This window comes from Periplaneta americana, unplaced genomic scaffold (assembly GCF_040183065.1).
Source record: "Periplaneta americana isolate PAMFEO1 unplaced genomic scaffold, P.americana_PAMFEO1_priV1 scaffold_36, whole genome shotgun sequence".
Taxonomy (NCBI): domain Eukaryota; kingdom Metazoa; phylum Arthropoda; class Insecta; order Blattodea; family Blattidae; genus Periplaneta; species Periplaneta americana.
In genome coordinates, this window is record NW_027185517.1 from 197,501 (window position 1) to 197,794 (window position 294).

The following is a 294-nucleotide window of genomic DNA, read 5'->3' on the forward strand; positions in this document are numbered from 1 at the left end:
AATCAAGCGTTCTTCGTGTGTCACAAATCGTCATGTGAGATGTACTGCATGATTGATTATTGATGTTCATAACTGCCGCACCCTCATTCATAGGTTCTTTATGAAATATCCATTATTATAGTGTGTAGACTTCAGTTGCTTAGTGGCAATTGTTCTTCCTCTGCCACATATCGTCTAGTGTGATGTACTGCCCGATATTACTTTTACACAACTGCATCCACCTCATTCAGACGATCTTCATTATATAAAATATATAGGCTTCAGTTCCACACAGACATATGCTCTTCGTCTGTC